Source organism: Ornithorhynchus anatinus, chromosome X1 (assembly GCF_004115215.2).
Source record: "Ornithorhynchus anatinus isolate Pmale09 chromosome X1, mOrnAna1.pri.v4, whole genome shotgun sequence".
NCBI lineage: Eukaryota > Metazoa > Chordata > Mammalia > Monotremata > Ornithorhynchidae > Ornithorhynchus > Ornithorhynchus anatinus.
This window is the reverse complement of record NC_041749.1, coordinates 84,920,746-84,942,906: the sequence shown is the minus strand read 5'-3', so window position 1 is coordinate 84,942,906 and position 22,161 is coordinate 84,920,746. Positions and strand designations below refer to the sequence as shown.

General features: G+C 49.4%; 1 protein-coding gene and 1 non-coding gene across 2 annotated transcripts in view; one reads left to right on the top strand and one right to left on the bottom strand.

The window, feature by feature from the left end:
* BSN (bassoon presynaptic cytomatrix protein) overlaps window positions 1-22,161 on the top strand; it is a 229,720-nt gene that overhangs the window by 51,204 nt on the left and 156,355 nt on the right. The gene's annotated exons all lie outside the window — the stretch shown is intronic.
* Window positions 21,380-21,517, bottom strand: LOC114807163. The gene has a single exon (XR_003755216.1). It is a non-coding gene; the product is annotated as a small nucleolar RNA SNORA7 (small nucleolar RNA).

Sequence of the window (22,161 nt, the reverse complement as noted above, 5' to 3'; positions counted from 1 at the left end):
TGTATACCTATGTATGTGTATGCATGTGTGTGTATATATGCATACAAGTGCTATAGTAGGTATAAATATATAAGGACTAGAAATGGCTGATGGGCTGATAGGACCCAAGATGTTGGAAGTTAATCGGGGAAGGCTTGTTCGAAGGCAATGGGATTTTTAGGAGGGCTTTGAAGATGGGGCGGCCTAAGGTCTAGTAGATTTGGAAGAGATTTCCAGGCCTAGGAAACAGCATGATCGAGGCATCAAAGGCGGGGGGGGGGGTGAGTCGAACACAAGGTACAGTTAGAAGGTGAATTTATGAGGCGTAAAGAGTCCGAGCTGGGGGTACCCAGTGAAGAGAGCCAATATGTGAGATGGAAAAGCTGTTGGGAAACCTTGAAGTCAACACAGTCTTGCTCTTTCTGAACTGGTAGCAGCCATCCCTTCAGCCCTGACCACAACTTTTGGCAGCAGGATTAGTGGTAGATGGAAAAGGGGAGGGGTTTGCAGGCAGTTAAGAGGATAGGGAAAGGGGGTGCTCCTGGAATATGAAATACCCTTTTTCCTAGGAAGTAATGAAAACCCCTGTTAGATTTCCAGCCACATTTGAAAGGAAAATGAGCAAACCGATAGGAAGTGCTCCCACACAGTCTACTTGGAGGTTGACTCAATGACCTGTAAGCCTTCTCCAGGTCCCAGCTCTGTGATTCACAGCCGAAATGCTGCTTTCAGCCTCTGTTTGACTCAGGCTGTTGGAAAGGCTCAGCAGGAGCCTCTTGATTTTGCACTGAATACGCAGGCCACCTCTATGTGTCATTTCATTTATTTTTTGGGAAAAGCGAATGAGGCATCTGGCGTGATGTAAATGGTGAACAATTTGACATACTGAACAAAAATGATCACAGGAAGGACTATGGATACTTATAAGAGGAAGAGAATCCTTTCCATTGCCAGGAAGGGAAAGATGCATTAGAGAGATTATTACTTTTTTGTCTCTGACAAAGATAGGAAGACACATTTAACAGCCCTGTACAGAGGCAGGGGACCAACAATGATTTGTTGATGATGAGAAAAAGCACCTTTATTCTCTAACCTAGTTAGGGCCTCTATTCCATGTTTTCCCTTTAGCAGTGAAAGGATCCATATTGAGCTTGTATAGATAGGCCTTTTGTCTTTTCCAGAGTGCTTTCATATTAGTTATATCCTCACAACAACCTTGTAATGTAGGGAGAGGCAGGTATTATTATCCCCAGAAGGTCGCACGACAGTTTAGTGGCAGAGCTGGGACAAGAACCCAGGTTTCCTGACTCCCAGGCCTATGCTCTTTCCCTTAGAATTGTCAGTCAGCCAGCCGTATTTTTTGAGCGCTTACTGTGTGCAGAGCACTGTATTAAGCACTTGGGAGAGTACCGCATAGCGATAAGCAGACATATTCCCCGGCCCCAAACGAACTTACAGTCTAGAATCGGCCTGAATGAAAGTACCCTGCAGCCGGACACTGACTGAGGTGAAGTGAAGCTGTCACTAGAGAGTTGACCGAGCCCGTGATTAAGTCCTCAGATGCCATCGCTGGGAAGTAAGTTCAGGGCAACGAGCTCCAGCAGTTTAGGAGACCAAGAGGAGGCTTGGAGGAGAATCACTTGCGCTCAAGCCGGGAACCAACTTTGACCTTGTGTTCTGACCCCTCTGAGGGGTTCCAAATTACTGGACCCCTAGCAGTCGGCCATCCTTGGATGGACCGCCCTTCACTTGGGTGTGTGTGGCAGGCTGCCACGCTCTGCAGAATCAGTCACTGCTCACGTTGGGTGCCGTTGGCTCGCATTTGGGGCCTGATGGCCTCAGTCCAACAACACCAGCGCCCAACGGGGGTTCTCCCAAGGACCGTTTTGGACCCGTGGTCCTACTTGAGCTTCCGAAATGAATGCAGCTGGTGGTCCAGCCGGGAAAGGCTGTGAATCCAGCCGGAAAGGGCCTTTTCACCGTGCAGCGTGGCATAGTGGAAAGAGCACGGGCTTGGGAGCCAGAGGTCGTGGGTTCTAATTCTAGCTCCACCACATGTCTGCTGTGTCACCTTGGGCAAGCCACTTCTCTGTGCCTCAATTACCTCATCTGTAAAATGGGGATGAAGGCTGAGAGTCCCACGCGGGACAACCTGGTTACCTTGTATCTACCCCAGCGCTTACAACAGTGCTTGGCACATAGTAAGTGCTTAACAAATACCATCATTATTACTATTATTATTATTTATTAAAGAATTCACCAGTCAACCCTTTTTCTCTCCTAAAAGAGTTAGAACAATTTCTCCTCATTAGCGCCCAGTTATGCTACCCAAGCTCAGCAGTGTGATATGGTGATAATGGAAATCTAACGTTCTAGCCTTATCCATATTTCCCTAGGACAGCAAGAGGCTTGCGTGCAGAATGGCTGTGCCGGCTTACCTTAGTTTCAATCGCTTTGGCATTTGAACTTCGCCTTGAGTGGAGGTTATGCGATGAATTTCAAGAACTTTTTGCTGTTTCTAGCCAGTTGTTCTCTGTTATCATTTTGGAGATTCCCTCGGCACTTCTGTTGGTGGGCGGGGAGAGGACAAGTGGATGGACGGTATAGACATACACGCTCAGAACTGCAGGAACATTATTATTATTATTGTTAAGGTACTCGTTAAGCACTTACTGTGTGCCAAGCACCGTTCTGAGCGCTGAAGTAGATAAAAGTTAATCAGGTTAGCCACGGTCCCTGTCCCACATGGGGCTCCCACTCTTCTCCCCATTTTACAGATGAGGCAACTGAGGCAGGGAGGAAGTGAAGTGACTTGCCAAGGTCCCACAGCAGACGTGGTGAAGCCAGGGTTAGAACGCAGGTACTTCTGACTCCCGGGCCCGTGCTCCATCCACTAAGCCATGCTGCTTCTCTAAGAAAGAGCTCAGTTGCCCGGAAATCGAACCTGGTGTGTGGCAGGCAAGAATTCTACCACTGAATCACCAGTGCTACATTCCAGCCATGATACTGCCCACGCTATATGTAAGAGCTGAGATAAGAGTCTGAGTGCTGCCAATACCTTGGGGGCAAATTGCTTGATATCTGTATGCTCAAAATTCCCACCTACAACACAGACTGCAGCTGCTGTTTCCGCTGCTTCACCAAGACCCTAGGGGCAAGGGCCGTGCCGTGTGGATAATCTGTGGAGGACCCAGATGCAGCAAAGTCAGGGCTTCACGTAAACCCAGGCTGGCCGGGACTCACTGTTAACACTTACACCCACCCATCTTCCCTCCACAATCTCCATCTTCAGTTAGTCACTCTCGGATAGCCACTTTCCTTCTGCCTTCAAATATGCTCATGTCTCTGCCAAACTAAAAGGCCTTCTCTCCTTCCTGCTGTAGCAATCAGTGGGGTTTATTGAGCACCTACTGTGGGCATCGTTCAATCGTTCGATCGTATTTATCAAGCGCTTACTGTTTGCAGAGCACTGTATGAAGCGCTTGGGAAAGTACAGTGCACCGATAAACAGTGACCATCCCTGCCCACAACCAGCTCACGGTCTAGAGGGCAGAGCCCTCTACCAAGTCCTCGGAAGAGTATCATCATCAATGGTAGTTATTGAGCACTTACTATGTGCAGGACACTGTGCTGAAGCACTTGGGAGAGTAGAGTACAACAGAGTTGGCAAACGCATTCCCTGCCCACAAGGAGCTAGAGACCAGACTATCCTCCAGTTATCACACTATCTCCCAACTCCATTTCTCTCCAGATGGGGAGGAACGGCTTGGCCTAGTGGAAGGAGCCCAGGCCCCGGAGTCAGAGGATCTGGGTTCTACTCCTGGCTCTGTCACTAGTTTGCTGTGCGACCTTGTGAAGTTCACTTCACTTCTCTGTGCCTCAGTTCCCTCATCTGTAAAATGGGGGTTAGGAGTGTACGCCCCATGTGGGACATGGACTCTATCCAACCTGATTAGCTTGTCCCTAACCCAGCCCTTAGTACAGTGCCTGGCACAAAGTAAGCGCTTGACAGATACCATAAAAAAAAAATTCCGGAATGGATTGTACACACCTCCTACCTCCACTTTCTCTCTTCCAACTCCCTTCTTGACCCACCACAACCTGGTTTCCAACCCTTTCACTCCACAGAGACTTTACTCTCCAAGGCCATCAGTGACCTCCTCCCTGTCAAATCTGATGGTCCCTTAACTCTCTCCTAATTGGCCTCTCAGTCACCTTTGACACTGTGAACTACCCCTTCCTCGTGGAAAGGTTATCTAATCTTGGCTTCACCAACACAGTCCTCTCCTGGATTTCCTCCTACTTTTCTGGTGGCTTTCTCAGTCTCTTTTGCTGGCTTCCCTTCTGCCTCTCACCCCCTAACTGAAGGTGTTCCCCAAGGAACTCTTCTCACTTTACACCCCTTCCCTCCAGGGGCTCATCCTTTCCCACAGCTTCAGCTGCCACCTCTGCATGTACAATTCCCAAATCTACCTTGCTAGTCCCAACCAATCTCTCCATCTGCAATCTCACATTTCCTCTTACCTGCAGGATCAGAAAAGCAACGTGGCCTAGGACCCGAGTTCTAATCCCACTTCTGCCATTTGCCTGCTCTGTGACCTCGGGAAAGTCACTTCACTTCTCTGGGCTTCAGGTTCCTCATCTATAAAATGGGGATTCAGTGCCTGTTCTACTTTTTACTTAGACTGTGAGCACCATGTGGGACAGAAACCCCGTCTGACCGGATTATCTTGTGTCTACTCCAGTGCTTAGTACGGTGCCTGGCACATAGTAAGCCCTTAACAAATACCACAGTTGTTATGATGATGGTGATGATTATTATTAGTCTTCTTACGGCTATTCCTCCTGCCCCTTCAACTCAAAAGGTTGAAAATGGGCCCCTCATCATCCCTACTAAATCCTCTCTTCCACCTAATTTTCTCATCACAGTGGACACCACCACCATCCACCCTGTTTCCTAAAAACTGGCATCATCCTTGATTCCTCACTGTCTTTCAGCTGTCATATTCGGTCTGTTTTGTTCCTCCGTAACATTTCCTGGCTCAACCTCTTCCTCTCCACCCGAACAGCAACACCCTGGTTCAAGCACATGTTTTATCTCAGCTTGAATACCGTATCGGTCTCCTCACCAGTCTCCCCACTTCCTGCTTTTCCCCTCTCCAGCCTATACATCATTCTGCTTTTCGGATCAGCTTTCTAGAATGTTCTGCACCCCTCTCCCCACTCCTCAAAAACCTCCACGTCGAACAGAAACTCCTGACTTTAGGGCACACCATCAGCTCTTTCCCTCTTACCTATCCAACTCCTTTCTCCCAAGCCCCCATCTTCTCACTTCGGACTCTCTCACCTCAAAGCCCTGGCTCGTGCACTTCTTCCTAGCTGGAACTCTCTCCATCTTCAAATTCACCAGACGACAGCTCTCCCATCTTCACAACCCTTCTGAAATCCCACCTACTTCCTGGAGGCTTTCCCTGATTAATGTTTCTTCTCACTATCCACTCAGCACTTTTACACCTCTTCAGAACTCTGACATTCACAAGCCAACCCCCTTGTTGTACGTTCATGCTTGTCGATTTGCATCATTTACTATTTGAGTACTTTTTCCTATTTGTAAATTATGTCATGTCTGTCCCTCCCGTTAGATTGTAAGATTCTCGTGGGCAGGGATCTTGTCTTCTGTTTTACCGTCCCAAGTACGGTACTTTGCACACATTAGGTCTCAGTAAATACCATCGATTGATTGATTGGGGCGGGCTTCCCAAGGCATCCCAGCCTTGAAGGGCCTGGTTTATCGGCAGAATCCCAAGCCGACACAGAGATCAGGAAGTCCAGTCGGGCTGGCGGGATTGCTCCGTGCTCAGGCTGTTCTCAGTGGAGTGCGGCTTGCTGTCTTCTGGGAAGCGGCGCGGCCTTGTGGATAGAGCACTGGGAATCGGAAGGACCTGAGTTCCAATCCCAGCTCTGCCACTTGTCTGCTGTAGGACCTTAGGCAACTCACTTCGCTTCTCTGTGCCCTCATTTGTAAAATGGGGATTCGCTCCTACTCCCTATTTAAGACTGTGAGCCCCATATGGGATAGGGACTGTGTCCAACCTGGTTACCTTGCATCTACCCCAGGGCTTAGAACAGTGCTGGACACATAGTAAGTGCTTAAGACATACCAAAAAAAAAAAAAGTGACAGGCAGCACACACTGAAAACCTAAGGCCTCAACATGTGTATTTGTGAATCAGTCTAAGGGCCCTGTGAGGGATTTTCACTCTAGTGATTCTTTATAGGCAAAGATGTCATCCATCCCTGAGGTGGAAAAAGCAGAGCCTCACGAAGAAACATTTGAGTGTGTATACGTCAATCAATCAAGGATATTTTTTGAGCGCTTACTGTGTACAGAGCACTGTACTAAGCACTTGGGAAAGTACGCTACAACACAGTCGGTGGAGGCCCGCCATCCCTACCCCCGGGGAGTTTGCAGATTACAGGGGGAGACCGGCATTAAAATCGGTTACAGATAGGGGAAATAGTGGAGAATGGGGATTTGGATGTAAGTGCTGTGGGGCTGGGGAGCACAGGCATACACTCCCAGCAACATAAACAGATGGAAGAAAGAGAGTGGGGAGAGCCATCTTGGCAGTGACAGTAGAGGAGGCCCGAGAGAGTTGACTCGGGGGAATTTGGGGGAAAAAAGAGGCTGGAGGGCTAGTGAGAGACTCCAGCCCTGGGGAGCCTGCTTCTATCTGCCTGGTTTCTCTGCTCTCATGCTTCCCCGGGCTGGCTCTCTCCATGGCCCTTCTGCCAATTCTCTGGGAGAGCGGAAGGACAGATGTTGATTAGTCTTGGAAAAATAATCACCATCTTTACTGTGATAATATGGTGATTTGGGGGGCATGCGCGAATTATGCAAAGGTCGTGGGTCCTAACCTCGGCTCCGCCACCTGTCTGCTGTGTGACCTTGGGCAGGTCACTTCTCCGTGCCTCGGTCACCTCATCCTGTAAAATGGGGAGTGAGACTGGGAGGCCCGTGTGGGACAGAGACCGTGTCCAACCCGATTTACTTGTATCCACCCCAGCGCTTAGTACAGTGCCCGGCACATAGTAAGCACTTAACAGATACCACAGTTATCATTATTAATATTAAATTATATCTGCGTACTTATGTGGGAGTCGGCCAAGTGTCTGTCAGAGTGCTTATGTCTCTGTGTGTGTTTGCACTCATGTGCTTCTTCATGGGATTCTGCTTTTTCATCCAGGGGGTGAGAATCCCTTAGGCCCCATAAGAATCGTTAGAGTGAAAATCCCTCACCGGAGTTGCTCATTAGAGCCCAGCAGGATCATAGTGGTCGCGGCAGATCAGCCATTCCTTTATCAGGGGGACACCTCCTTCGCCCACGTGGGGACGACCCGATGACCTTGTATCTACCCCAGCGCTTAGAACAGTGCTTGGCACATAGTAAGCGCTTAACAAATACGATCATTATTATTAGGATTGGGACTCGAGGAGGTGGACTGCGCCCCCCTCTCTGGCTGCGGGGGACCCTGAACCCAAAGGTTTTAGCTGAAGTTCTAACGGAAGAATTAGAGCCAGCGGTGGAAAGCATGACCATTATACAGTTCCTGTGCTGTGTCTTATCAGTGTTAATGGTAATAACTAAGAGGAGGAGGACGTTAATAGGATTCACATTAGCCAAAGGGAGTAAAGTTTGCAAATAAAAAGCTCAGAAAAAGGATGTATTGCAGGGAAACAGCGTGGCCTGGTGGAAAGAGCACAGGCCTGGAAGTCACAGGACCTGGGTTCTAATCTCCCCCTCTCTAGACTGTGAGCTCGTTGTGGGCCGGGAATCTCACTGTTTATTTTTCTATTGTACTTTCCCAAGCACTTAGTGGCGTGCTGTGCACACAGTAAGCGCTTAGCGTAGTGGATAGAGCACGGGTCTAGGAGTCAGAAAGTCATGGGTTCTGATCCCAAGCTCTGCCACTGGTCTGCTGTGTGACCTTAAACAAGTCACTTAACTTCTCTGTGCCTCAGTTACCTTACCTGCAAAATGCGGACTGAGACCGTGAGCCCCACGTGGGACAGGGACTGTGTCCAATCCGATTTGCTTGTGTCCACCCCAGTGCTTAGTACAGTGCCTGGCACGTAATAAGAGCTTAACAAATACCATAGCTATTATTAATAAATACGATTGAATTGAATGACTGAATCCCAACTTCACCAGGTACCTGCTGTGTGACCTTGAGCGAGTCGCTTCTCTGGATGCCTGATTATCTTGTAGCTACCCCAGAGCTTAGTACAGTGCTTGGCACATAGTAGGCGTTAAACAGATACCACATTAACTCTTCCACGGCTCCAGAAGCATTTGTAAAATTCTTCTTTCAAGGCATTAAACACATAATATTGTTAGTACCCCAAAAAGGGATTTAGTTGACAGACAAAATTCATTTATCCCTCCTTCCTAGGAATATTTTACTCATTGGTTACACTTACACAGTGGAGCAAGTCCAGATGAGCAAGACATGAAGCAAAATGGTCCCAACATAGAGGTGACAACTTGAGAAGGAGAATATTTTTAGCTAGGACTTGGATCTTGGAACTGAAAAAAAAAAAATCCTTTTCAGTTGGAGGAAGTTGGACAGAGTTGCAAGCACCTGGGAAAACAGAAATAGAATTCAAAATTGCCTTAAATATTAGATAAATGGTCTACCAAAAACAGGATAAAATTTGCCAGGGACAAATACAAGCCTTATATCGAGGGACAGATCAACACAGAAAGTGGATGGGGAATGATTGGGTAGGAACAAGTACTCCCCAAAAAGATCAAAGGATTGTAGTTGACCCTATGAATGAGAAATGTACTTCTATTGTTCAGAAAGCCGGCCTGTACCATCAGGAGTATGTCTTACAAGAGTCAGGAAGAAATCTCTCCACTATACCCTGCATTAGTCAGGCTATTACTTAAAGACCGGGTCCAGTGTTGATCACGGCATTTCAAAAAGGTATGGATAGACTGGAGAGTGCAGAGAGAAGACAACAGATGCGATGAAAGGGTTAGAAAATAGCTCCTTTGAGGGACTGGGGTTGTTTAGCCTGGAGTACAGGAGGTGAATGGTGCGGGGTGGAGGCTTAATTACAGTCATTACCCAGAAATGCATCAAGTGTATAAAAGGTTTTATATGAGCAAGGCACCGCCTAGTTATTCAGCATGTCCACGGAGGACCAAACATGAGAAAATGACCTTAGATTACAGGAGTTCAGTTAAACAAGGAAGAACTTTTTTTTACTTGGGATGACTAAACATTAGCTAGCAGGGAACACGGTGCAAGACCGTAAGAATTACATTTGTTAAGATCTTACTATGTGCCGAGTAGTGGGGAGGATACAGTGCGATCTGATCATCGCAGTCTCGGGGAGAGATGGAACTGTTATTTCACCCCCATTTTACAGAGGAGGAAACTGAGGCCCAGAGAAGTTAAGCAACCACAGCAGGCAAGTGGCGGAGTCGAGATTAGACACCAGAAATAGAAACTCCTAACCCGTCGGCTTTAAAGCATTCAATCACCTTGCCCCCTCCTACCTTAGCTCCCTGATTGCCTAGTACAACTCAACCTGCACGCTTCACTCCTCCAGTGACAACCTAATCACTGTGCCTTGATCCCGTCTATCCTGCCGCCGACCTCTCGCCTCACATCTTGTCTCTGGCCTGCAACTCCCTCCCTCTTCATATCCCACAGACGATCGCTCTCCCCACCTTCAAGGCCTTATTAAAGACGCGTCTCCTCCAAGAGGCCTTTCCCAACGAGGCCCTCATTTCCTCTTCTCCCGCTCCCCTCTGTGTCACCCTTCCACTTGGATTTGCCCCCTTTATTCACCCCTCCCTGAGCCCCACGGCACTTACGTACATATCTATAAATTATGCGCTATAAATTATTTATATTAACCTCTGCCTCCCCCTCTAGGCCGTAAGCTCGTTGCGGGCAGGGAATGTGTTTACCGACTCTTGTATTGTACTCTCCCAAGTGCTTAGTACAGTGCTCTGCACGCAGTAGGCGCTCAATCAATACCATTGATTGGTTGGAATCCCGCAAGACATTGGGGATCATTTATAAAGGGTACACCCCTTTGGACAACCTGTTGGCAATCAGCCCAGAGTTTCAAAGGCATCAAAGCCTTCATTAACAGCCCAAGAAAAAGCTTCCATTGAATTAAGGTGACCGGATTTGGGGGAAATCCAAGTGGACCAGGGTCAAAGCCTCCAAGGGATGAGGACTGAACAGTCAGCACTGACCAGGCCATGGCCATTTCTCTTAACTTCCGCTATCGCTGCAGCCACTGGCCGAACTGTGGCCCACCCCCGCGCACTGCCCTCTGGATCCTAAAGGTTTCTGGGATGCTCAGAGTCATACGCCACAAACCGCCATGAAACAGGTACAGAGTGGGAGATGGTGCTAAGAGAGCAGGCTTGTCTGAATGCCCAAGTCCTGAAGTGCTTTATCAATAGGCCCAAGGAGGTAGGTGGGGACTAAGGAGAGAGGGAGAGTGGAAAGGTCAATTTGATGCAGAAGTTCACTCTTCCATCACTCAAAATCTTGGCTGTGAAAGCAGATGCTCAATTAATAAATGAAGAACTGGATGCAAATGAAAAGTGGGAACCATATTGGCTAAGTGGCTATCAATGAAATATTTACCCCTTGAGAGACATTCCCTGTGTCACACTAATGTCTAAATTAAGTTAATTAAAGGGGCTGTATGGGAACTGCAAGCCTTTTGATTACTGGAATCCCCAGGACACCGGGAAGCCTTACAAATATTAATATAGACCGCTGTTTGCAGGGTAATCATCTCAAACACAATTAGGTTTCCAAAAAGGAAAAGTAACATTCCCTAAAAGTCAGGAATGCTCGGGATTGTCACAAAATAAGCCCGGCCCAGTTTTCTGAAAGGTCAAAATGGCTGATTTCTAAAGCAGGCCACGTTCCATTGGCTAGATGGTCTGTGGAGCACCCAAGGCATAGAGCAGCGGGACACTAAGGGAGCTGATCGCAGAGCTTCCCGTTGAACTCAAGAAAGGGGCAGATTTCTCATGGAGCCTCTCGGCAAGGGACGAAAATGAGGGAGGTTTTGTTTTTTTGCATATGGTATTTGTTAAGCATTTACTATGTGTCAAGCACGGTTCTCATCTCTGGGGTAGGTGCAAGTTCATCAGGTTGGATGCAGTCCCCATCCCACAGGGGACTCACAGTGTTAGTAAGAGGGCGAGCGGGTATTGGATCTCCATTTTACAGGTGAGAAAACTGAGGCACAGAGAAGTTAAATGACTTGCGCACGGTCACACAGCAGACAAGCGGAAGAGCCGAGATTAGAACCCATGTCCTCTGTCTCCCAGGCCTGTGCACTAGGCCACGGTGCTTCTCCAGCAGGCCACGCTGCTTCTAGGCATAAGTTCGGGGGAGAGAAGGTTCATCAAACTGAATCCCAGACAAGTAGGTCATTGGCACCTTTGCTGGCATAGTCAATCTTCCCTCCCACCACCCCCGACCTGCTCTGTCTCAGTTTTTTGCTTGTGGCCTAAAGAATGTCACCAGCTGGGCCATAATCCCCCTTCACTAGTCGAAGTATGCCAGTTCTGGGGTGGCTGAGCGGCAGTCGCTGCTGCTGCTGCTGCTGCCCCCACCCCCTGGACCCTGCTAGCTGGGCAGGGGCAGCACAATTCCTGACCTGAAGCAGGATCTGGCAAGCCCCGCTGACAGGACCCGGGCATCGGCAACAACGATCCCTGGGTGGTATCGGTGAGTCGTTTATTTGTGGGTCCGTCTGGGTATGTTATCTGGGAGTGTCTGTCTGAGTGTATGTTTGGGTGGCCTCTGTACGCCCCTCCTGTCATTTAACCTCCATACCCCTTCTATCCCTCTAGACTGTGAGCTCCTTGTGGGCAGGAGTGTGTCTCTTTGTTGTTATATTGTACTCTCCCAAGCATTTAGTACAGTGCTTTGCACACAGTAAGCGCTCAAGAAATACAATTGAATGAATCCCCCTCTCTCTGTCCTCATTCTCTCTTTTTTTTCCCCATCTTTTTCTCTACATCTTTTTCACTCATTCTTTTTCTTTCCCTCCCTCTGTGTGGCCATACATCTTTGGCTCTCCGCCTTTCTCGTCTTTTCAGCCCTGCCCCCCGGCCCCTCTCTCAGCCTATTCTGAGGTCCCCAAAATCTTGTCGCCCTAACTCCGGCCCACTCCTCCCCATGCTGGCCCATCCCCATTTGGCCATTCGGCTGGCCACTGCTTTAGCCCTCATTGGTCTCACTCCCTGCCTCAGCGGCCCGGTTCCCCACCCACTAGCCTGCCATGATCTGGCCACTGATCCTTCTCACTCCAATCAGCCCAATTTAAGATTACCATATTTTGAGAGGCATACAGTGTTTTGGGGCAGGGAGTTGAGGGGGTGACCGGGGTGGGGCGTGGGGAAGAGATGAGAAACAGAGAGGGTACTGGGCCTCCAAGGACTGGGGTCTTCAGGAGACAGGCCCTAGGCCCCAGAAGGCCAGAAAGGAAGATGGAAGAATGGATTGGCCGACCCAAGTCAGTCATAGAGAGAGGGGCCCAGAAGCAGCAAAGGGAGACGGGGACAGAGAGAAAGATAGGAGGACAAAAACAGCGAGCCGGAGAGGGGAAACGGGAGCAGAGAGGGAGAGTCAGAGAGAAAAAGCAGAGAACGAGGTGAAGGGACAGAGGCGAGGGGAAGGGTAATGCCCTCACAAGTGTACAAAAAACAGTCCTTCCCACTTGTACTGCTGCTTCACTGTCAGGGCCACCGCTACTTCCTGGAATGGGTTCCGGAGCTTTTTGGTGCAGCCAGAACTGTGCCTGTCCGGTCATGCCGGAAACCTCCAAGGAACAGACCCAGGAAGTAGGCAGTTCAAGTCAGGTGGTGACTGCTGCTCAAAAGGAGGAGGAGGAGAAACAAAAAGGACAAGGAAAAGGAGGCTGAATAGCTTTTCCTTCACAACACCATTATTCCGCTCTTGCCCTGCTCCTCCCATTACAATGGCTGTCTTACTACCGCCTACTAACCTAGCCTTTCAGGTGATGGAATGGGTACCAGAAATCCATGATCCCCCCACGGAATGCACAATATCTGATCATTAGAGACCAGCCTCGCTGTTCAACCCACTCACTGGCTTTCATTAATCTTTCCTGCCTGTGTCTCTCTCCCCTCCTCCCCTTCCTCTCACCCTCCTTCCCTCCCTTCCCCTCTCCATCCCTCCCTCCCTCCCTTTGTCGTTTTCCTCTGCCCAGGCGTGCACAGCACATGTGAGGACAGACAGTTTGCAGGTGAAGCTAAATTGTTCCAGTCAAAATGGCTGTCCCTCAGCCATCTTCTCTCTTGACTATTAAGCCCAACTTCCTTATTTTCCCTTTGAACTGTGCTGACTGCCTGGCTTTGCTGGTTACGTGCTGCCAAGCAAAAACAACAATTCTCTATAGAATGGCAGTGCTAGGACCCAGGGCCGGCTTTGCTGCTCTGGGGCCTGGGCTTGCAGTTTAGGATACAGAACTGGTGGCTCAGGGATCAGAGCAGCACATTTGAGTGGGCCTCATTGAACCAGGCGGAGCTCAGTCAACCCCCAGTCTTTCACCGCTCCCCCATGCACACCGGAAACTTGAGGAGGGGTGCTTTTTACCACCGTCCTCGAGAACGAAGGGATTCACCGTGGACCTGGGACGACAGTGGAGAGCAGGGCTTCCTGTAAGGTATGCTGCAGCTCCCTGGTGCATGAGGGAACTTTGGCACCACTCCATCTTGGATTCCCCACCCATGGGCAGATAAATTCCAGCAGGCACCGTAGAATCAGATAGTGGTGGGCCTGGAAACACGTGCTCCCAGCCAAAGAAGGTGGCGAAGTCGGGGAGGAAGTGGCAGAATTTGGCCGTGGCTTAGATGCAGGATGTGGAGGAGAGAAGGTTTGAAGATGACGCTCAGACTGTGAGCCCAAGACTGGAAGGAGATTGTAGGGTCCCGGATGGTGAAGAGAAGAGACAGATGTGAGTGAGTGACTGACACTGAACTACAGGGTGTGTGTGTGTGTGTGGAGGGGGGCGGAATGTGCCTGATTTAATCAGATTGTTTCATTTCACGTCAAAAGTAGGAGGCGAGGTGCTTCTCTTACAACTCCACTCAATCAGGCTGAAACCTAGGGTTCAGGTGTACAAGAATTCAGATTTGATGAAGACATGCTAAAACGTCTGGATCGTATAGAAATTCTGTTCCTTGGAAGCTTTGGAATGTATGGGTGGGAGAGTTGTTTTAAAGTTATCTATATTTGCCTCTGTGGAAAGAGGAAATAGCTCTACCCATCTGTGATCTGATTCACATAGGTATATTTCTGTTTTGATTTCTATTTCTGCTAGGGACGACTGTGACGCACCCATTGAGAAAGGGTGCTTTTAGAGGACCGAGGTGAGAAAAGTTCTGGGATGCTTAGCAGGAAGTTCGGTCCTAATTGTGGCTCTGGAAGTAACTGATTTATGTGGCCATGAGTCAGGCATTTCCAGAACTGGAAAAGGGGATAATAACAGTTTCCCTCAAGCACTAACAAATATGAGGTGGACAAAATGGTGGCTAGGAGAGACTAGGGGGAGGAATGGGAACAGTTGCAGGAGAGAAGCTTTGAGAGGAGACTCGGTTAATCAATCAGTGGTATTTACCGAGCTCTTACTGTGTGCAGAGTAGTATCCTAAGAGCTACAGTAGTATAATAGTGGTAGACATCATCCCTGTCCACAAGGAGCTGACAATCTGGCGGGACAGGCAGGCAAATAAATTAGAAGTGAGAGAAGCAGCAGAGTATAAGACTATGTAAATAAGTGCCATGGGGATGGAGTGAGTATCAAAGTGCAGAGGGGTGTGTGGATGTAAGTGTATAGGTGATGCAGAAGGGCAGGAGAATAGAGTGGGGAGATGAGAGGTTAGTCAGAGAAGGAGAAGGAAAGACTCTGTATTGGTCGAGAGCAGCATGGCCTAGTGGAAAGAGCCTGGGCCTGGGAGTCAGAGGACCTGGCTTCTGATCCACTCAACCACTCAATCTCCAAGGGCTCCTTCCCCTCTGCCTTCAAACACGCCCACGTCTCCCCCATCCTAAAAAACCCGCTCTTGACCCCACTTCCCCCTCCAGTTATCGTCCTATCTCCCTACTACCCTTCCTTTCCAAAATCTTAGAACGAGTCGTCTACAATCGATGCCTAGAATTCCTTAACTCCCATTCTCTCCTAGACCCCCTCCAATCTGGCTTCCGTCCCCTCCACTCTACCGAGACTGCTCTCTCTAAGGTCACCCGTGACCTCCTTCTTGCCAAATCCAATGGCTCCTACTCCATTCTGATCCTCCTTGACCTCTCTGCTGCCTTTGACACTGTCGACCATCCCCTCCTCCTCCATACCTTATCTCACCTTGGCTTCACGGACTCTGTCCTCTCCCGGTTCTCCTCTTACCTCTCTGGCCGATCATTCTCGGTCTCCTACGCTGGAGCCTCCTCCCCCTCCCATCCTTTAACTGTTGGAGTTCCTCAAGGGTCAGTTCTTGGCCCTCTTCTGTTCTCCATTTACACTCACTCCCTCGGTGAACTCATCCGCTCTCACGGCTTTGACTACCATCTCTACGCAGATGACACGCAGATCTACATCTCCGCCCCTGTCCTCTCCCCCTTCCTTCAGGCTCGCATCTCCTCCTGCCTCCGGGACGTCTCCACCTGGATGTCGGCCCGCCACCTAAAACTCAACATGAGCAAGACTGAGCTCCTCATCTTCCCTCCCAAGCCCGGTCCGCTCCCAGACTTCTCCATCACCGTGGATGGCACGACCATCCTTCCCGTCCCGCAGGCCCGCAATCTCGGTGTCATCCTTGCCTCGTCCCTCTCGTTCACCCCACACATCCTATCCGTTACCAAGACCTGCCGGTTTCACCTCTACAATATCGCCAAGATCCGCCCTTTCCTCTCCACCCAGACGGCTACCTTACTATTACGGGCTCTCGTTATATCCCGGCTAGACTACTGTGTCAGCCTTCTCTCTGACCTCCCTTCCTCCTCTCTCGCCCCGCTCCGGTCTATTCTTCACTCCGCTGCCCGGCTCATCTTCCTGCAGAAACGATCTGGGCATGTCACTCCCCTTCTTAAACAACTCCAGTGGTTGCCTATCGACCTCCGCTCCAAACAAAAACTCCTCACTCTAGGCTTCAAGGCTCTCCATCACCTTGCCCCTTCCTACCTCTCCTCCCTTCTCTCTTTCTACCGCCCACCCCGCACGCTCCGCTCCTCTGCCGCCCACCTCCTCGCCGTCCCTCGGTCTCGCCTATCCCGCCGTCGACCCCTGGGCCGCGTCCTCCCGCGGTCCTGGAACGCCCTCCCTCCTCACCTCCGCCAAACTGATTCTCTTTCCCTCTTCGAAACCTTACTTAAAAATCACCTCCTCCAAGAGGCCTTCCCAGACTGAGCTCCTCTTCCCCCTCTACTCCCTCTGCCATCCCCCCTTTACCTCTCCGCAGCTAAAGCCTCATTTTCCCCTTTTCCCTCTGCTCCTCCACCTCTCCCTTCCCATCCCCACAGCACTGTACCCGTCCGCTCAACTGTATATATTTTCGTTACCCTATTTATTTTGTTAATGAATTGTACATCGCCTTGATTCTATTTAGTTGCCATTGTTTTTACGAGATGTTCTTCCCCTTGACGCTGTTTAGTGCCATTGTTCTTGTCTGTCCGTCTCCCCCGATTAGACTGTAAGCCCGTCAAACGGCAGGGACTGTCTCTATCTGTTGCCGACTTGTTCATCCCTAGCGCTTAGTACAGTGCTCTGCACATAGTAAGCGCTCAATAAATACTATTGAATGAATGAGTGAATGAATGAATGATCCCAGCTCCGCCACTTGTCTGTTGTGTGACCTTGGACACTTCACTTAACTTTTCTGTGCCTCCGTTCCCTCATCTGCAAAATGAGGATTTGTTACCCGTGCTCCCTCCTACTTAGACTGCGAATCCCATGTGGGACAGGGACTGTCTCCAACCTGATCATCTTATATCTACCCCAGTGCTTAGTACAGTGCTTGACATACAGTAAGTGCTTAACAAAGACCGCAGTTATCATTATTTAGACTGTGAGCCCCACGTGGGAGAGGGACTGTAATTGGCCTGATGAACTTATATCTACCTCGGTGCTCAGAACAGTACCTGATGTAGTAGTAAACGCTGAACAAATACCATAAAAAAATAGAAGAAAAAAACTAAGCTAATTGCAATGAAGAAGAGGCCTGCTTTGAGAGTTGAAGAATGACAGAAACAGAGCAGCCGAGGCGGGTTCCGTGAATTTGCCAGCTCAGTGGAAAGAGCCTGGGCTTCGGAGTCAGAGGTCATGAGTTCGACTCCCGGCTCTGCCACTTGTCGGCTGTGTGACCGTGGGCAAGTCACTTAACTTCTCTGTGCCCCAGTTACCTCATCTGTAAAATGGGGATTAACTGTGAGCCTCACGTGGGACAGCCTGATGACCCTGTATCTACCCCAGCGCTTAGAACAGTGCTCGGCACATAGTAAGCGCTTAACAAATACCAACATCATTATTATTATTGTTCTCTGAGGTTTCCCTTCAGGATTTCTGGCCAGACTCATTGCAACCCAGGCCTGACTCTGGCCTAACCTTAGCTAACCATATAGTCAGCTTGGATTCAGTCAGGACTGGGAGGAGGTTGAGGACTTAATAATGATAATAATACTATCATTATAATTATTTAAGGGATTAATATGTGCCAAGCACTGTACCGAGCACTGTGGTAGATACTAGATAATCAGGTCAGGCACAGGTCCTGTCCAATTGTGAAATTCATGGCCTAAGAGGGAGGGAGAACAAACATTGAGTCCCTATTTTGCAGGTGAGGAAACCGAGGCACAGGGAAGTTCCACAAGGTCAAACAACGGGCAGGTGACAGAGCCGGGATTAGAAGCCAAGTTTTCCGTCTCCCAGGCTGTGCTCTTTCCTGCTTCTCTGACTCACAGAGGGTGCTGCCGTGGCATGGGCAGTTGTCCCCTTTTTTATGGTATTTAAGTGCTTACTATGTGCTGGGCACTGTACTGAGAGCTGGGGTGGACACAAATGAATCGGGTTACACATTAACCCTCACATAGAGCTCACGGTCTTAATCCCCATTTAGCCGATGAGGTAACTGTGGCACGGGGGAGTTAAGTGGCTTGCCCAAGGTTACACGACAGACAAGTGGCGGAGCCGGGATTAGAACTCAGGTCTTTCTGATTCCCAGGCCCGTGCTCTATCCACTAGGTGGGCTGCCTGAATACAACATGCTGGCGTGTTGTTGCCTTTAGCTTTACCTGGCTCTCAGCTGAGGAGTTGGGGGTACCATGGCAGCGGTCTAAATCCAGCCTGAACTTGGCCAAATTATTACTACTACTAATAATAGTGACTGTGGTATTTGCTAAGCGCTATGTGCCAGGCACCGTCCTCAGCGCTGGGGTAGTTAAAAGCTCATCGGGGTGGACTCGGTCCCTGTCCCGCGTGGGGCTGACAGTCTGAATCCCTAGTTTACAGATTAGGCAACTGAGGCCCAGAGAAGTTAAGCGACTTAGCCAAGGTCACACAGCAGACAGGCGGCGGAGCCGGGATTAGAACCTAGGTCCCTCTGACTCCCGGGGCCTGTGCTCTATCCAACAGGCCACGCTGCTTCTCTAGCCTGGAGGTTCTTGTGCTCGGAACTCCTGGACCTTCAGGCTGACCCAGCCACATGCAGAGCTCTTTCTGGAAGTTGACTACCTGAGTAGAGGACCAAAGAGAAGCAATCGCAAAACTGTTGCAAAGAGGGGAGGAAGAAGGTGCCGAGAGGCTCGGCAGCCACCGCCAAGGGCTCTCTTGTATTTACTTTCTTCTGTTTACTGGACAACAAAAGGAGAAAAAAAAACCCCTCCCAGATCTCAAGGGCAGAAAGCCAAGTGATGTTCTGCTGACTCTGGGAGAGGAAGGAGAAAAGTGGATGAATCCTCAAAAGGAGTTGGGCCCAGACATCTTAGTGCCTTTAGCAGGGCCCTGATTATGTTCTCTTGCAGGGTGCTTACTTAGCACTTGAGTCAATCAATCAATGATATTTATTGAGCGCTTACTGAGTGCAGAGCGCTTACTGTGCGCAGAGCACCGTACGAAACGTCTGTGAGAGTGCCTAATGCGGTTGGTAGATATGATCCTTGCCCTCGAGGAGCTTACAGTCATCCCCAGACTCAAAGAAATGCAGGAGAGGAGGTTGTATGGAGATGGGATGCTTGCACGAGGGGAGAAAAGGCACAGACACTTCTCTGTGCCTCCGTTACCTCATCTGCAAAATGGGGATTAAGACCGTGAGCCGCACGTGGGACACGGACTGTATCCGACCTTGATTATCTCGTACCTTCCCTACTGCTTAGGAGATTGCCTGGCACATAGTAGCACCTAACAAATACCATTTAAAGAAACCAAATAAACCAAAAATAAAGAAAAGCACCTCTAACAAAAAAAGATTGCTGCATGCAAGGGAACCACCCGGCATTAAGCTGCAATATAAGATGCAGGGTTGGGGCCCTATAGATTGTGAGGCAAAAGGAGAACGATACCGGCAGGTAAAGGATGTAATATGACTGCATTGTTATCACCAAGCAGGCCAATGATGAAAATTGCAAACCCTCCTCTGGAGTGAGACGGTGGCAATGAAAGGCATTGTCGGCATGTATCGTCGTATAATCTTTTGCCAACCAAATAAGGTTTAGAGTCAGTATGGAATGTCGGTGGGAGGGTGGTGGATAGTTTTGGGAGAAAGCTAGTTTTGAGAAGCAGCATGGCCTAGCGGATAGAGAAGGGGCCTGGGAGTCAGGAGGACTTGGGTTCTAATCTTGGCTCCGCCACTTGTCTGCTGTGACTGTAAGCCCGTCAAACGGCAGGGACTGTCTCTATCTGTTGCCGACTTGTTCATTCCAAGCGCTTAGTACAGTGCTCTGCACATAGTAAGCGCTCAATAAATACTAGTGAATGAATGAATGAACCTTGGGCAAGTCGCTTCACTTCTCTGTGCCTCAGTTACCTCATCTGTAAAGTGGGGCTTGAAACTGTGAGCCCCATGTGGGACATGGACTGTGTCCAACCTGATGGGCTTATATCTACCCCAGCACATAAGGGCAGTGCCTGGCATTTAGTAAGTGCTTAACAAGTACCGTTTTAGAAAAACGAAACCAAAAAAAAACCCACCTTGATCTGGGATTTTCTACCAGGGAGCAGTGAAGAGTCTGGGAATCGTGGGTTCCTCCAATTAGGCAGTCGTGTGCCGTTAGTACGCATGCTATGTGCACTCAAGGCTTGACTAGGAAAATCCTGGTGGGCCAAGTCTGGTATGGCTCGTTCATTCATTCCATCATATTTATTGAGTGCTTATTGTGTGCAAAGCATGGTACGAAGCACTTGAGAGAGTGCACTATAACAACAAACAGACACATTCCCTGCCCACAATGAGCTTACAGTCTAGAGGGGGAGGCAGTTACTTATACATAACTAACAGTTTATACAGATATATACGTATGTGCTGTGGGGATGGGAGTCAGGGCGACGCAGAAGGGAGTGGGAGAAGAGGAGGGATTAGTCAGGGAAGGCTTCTTGGAGGAGAGGTGCCTTCAATAAAGCTTCGAAGTGTGGAAGGGCAATTAGCTGATATGAGGACGGAGGGCATCCCAGGCCAGAGGTAGGATGTGGGTGAGAGGTCGGCAGTGAGATCGAGGCACAGTGAGAAGGTTAGCATTAAAGGAACAAAGTGTGCAGGCTGGATTGTAGAAGGAGATTAGTGAGATGAGGTAGGAGGGGACAAGGTGATGCAATGCTTTAAAGCCAATGGTGAGTAGTTTTTGTTTGATGCGGAGGTTGCCGGGCAACCACTGGAGTTTCTTGAGGAGCGGGGAAACGCGGTCTGAACGTTTCTGAAGGAAAATGATCCGGGCAGCAGAACGGAGTATGGACTGGAGTGGGGAGAGACAGGAGGCAGGGAGGTCAGCAAGGAGGCTGATACAGTAATCAGCGGGATAGGCTAAATGCTTGCATTAAAGTTGTAGCAGTTTGGATGGAGAGGAAGGGGAGAATTTTGGCGATGTTGTGAAGGTAGAACTGACAGGATTTCTTGTCTCGTCTTATGCTGTCGAGCCGTCTCCGACCCATAGCGACACCATGGACCCATCTCTCCCAGAACGCCCCACCTCCAATGCCCTGCAATCTTTCTGGTAGTGTATCCGTAGAGTTTTCTTGGTAAAAATATGGAAGTGGTTTACCATCGCCTCCTTCCTCGCAGTATACCTCAGTCTCTGCCCTCGACCCTCTCCCGTGCCGCTGCTGCCCGGCACAAGTGAGTTTTGACTCGTAGCAGATTGCCTTCCACTCACTAGCCACTGCCCAAGCTAGGAATGGAATAGATATGCCTCTGCTTGATTCTCCCTCCCATAGTCGAGCCTGGTAGAGGACTGGAAACTCTCCAGGGGTGATCCTGAGGGGGGGCAGGATTTAGTGATGGCTAAAAATAATGGTATTTGTCAAGTGCTTACTATGTGCCAGGCACCGTACCAAGCAAGAGTCGGACACAGTCTTAATCCTCATTTTACAGAAATGCCTGGTTTCAGACATGGAACCCGCGCCTGGTTCCGAACACTTACGGAAGCTCCATTACTTCTGCTTCCAGGCCACTCTCCCAGTTGGCTCCAGGCAGCACCTGGTTTGTTCCAAACAAGTCAGGAGGCTTTCGGAGCCAGTTAGGAGAGTGACATGGCAGATGCAAGTAAAGGAACTTCGGCTCCTCATATCCCCTCTCTCTCCCCACACCAACCCTGCCCTTCCCGGACTTCTCAAAATGCATTTCAGAGCCAGTCCAGTCCTGTGAGCACTTAAATATAGTTGTGACCCACAGAAGAGTTTCGGCTGTGGACTGTGATGAAATAGTGTATTGCATAATCAGTGAAGAAGGGAAGGACGTATTTTTTCTGGTTGTCCAGATGCAGGTCATAACCAAAAGAGAGCTTGGAGGTTTTTGCAGAGCTCGATTGTTAGATCTTGGAGAGTAAACCAGTTGCTTTCTGTGGTTAGCAAGTTGGGTTACACTAATGCCATCCAGCATGCCAGGCAAGTTCACGTGATGTCAAACCAC